General features: G+C 38.9%; 1 pseudogene; it reads right to left on the bottom strand.

Moving 5' to 3' along the window:
• Positions 1 to 454: 454 nt before the first annotated feature.
• Positions 455 to 553, bottom strand: LOC132282859 (small nucleolar RNA R71; annotated as a pseudogene).
• Between the last annotated feature and the right edge of the window lie 214 nt (positions 554 to 767).

Genomic DNA, 767 nt, shown 5'->3' with positions numbered 1-767 from the left:
GAATGCCAAGGCCAATCTATGCTCCACCACCTCCCATCATTCAAGGCAACCAAGGTGCCCATGCTGTACCTCCAATTGTTAATCCTCCCCTTGCTTTAAGAGATCACTATGTGCCTAATGAATATAATGCACTCACATGCATTCAATTGCCACCATTTAGAGCACACCATTATGAAATCAAGCCACAAACTATTCAAATGCTTCCTAACTATCATGGACTTCCAAGTGAAAAACCTTTCAAGCATTTAGATGAGTTTCTTGAAGTATGTTCCACCGTAAAATACACGGACATGCTGGAAGAGGTCTTAAGGCTTAAACTTTTTTCATTCACCCTTAAAGATAAGGCAAAATATTGGTTTAACAATCTTAGGCCTTTTTCAATAACTTTTTAGGCGGAAATGCAACAAGAGTTCTTTAAGAAGTACTATCCGGTTTCTAAGACTAATGCCATGAGAACCTCAATTCAAGAATTTTCACATGGGGATGGAGAAACATTTCATGAGGCATGGGAACGTTTTAATGAATTGCTTAGGAAGTGTCCACATCATGACATGCCCAAATGGCAATTAGTTCAATATTTCTTTGAGAGCTTATCGGATAATTACAAGGGCATGGTTGATGCTTCCATGGGTGGCTTACATTGATAGGCATGAGGATGATGTGTGGCGTCTTTATGAGAGCATGAGTGAAAATTCTTTGCATCATACTTTATTTTCGAAGAATGGTAGAAATTCTAGTGATAGGAAGAGTGTTGGCTTACATCAAGT

Source organism: Cornus florida, unplaced genomic scaffold, assembly GCF_030987335.1.
Source record: "Cornus florida cultivar Cherokee Brave unplaced genomic scaffold, ASM3098733v1 CherokeeBrave_3.0.0_Hap2_Chr01, whole genome shotgun sequence".
Lineage (NCBI taxonomy): Eukaryota > Viridiplantae > Streptophyta > Magnoliopsida > Cornales > Cornaceae > Cornus > Cornus florida.
This window is presented reverse-complemented; position numbering and strand designations above follow the sequence as displayed.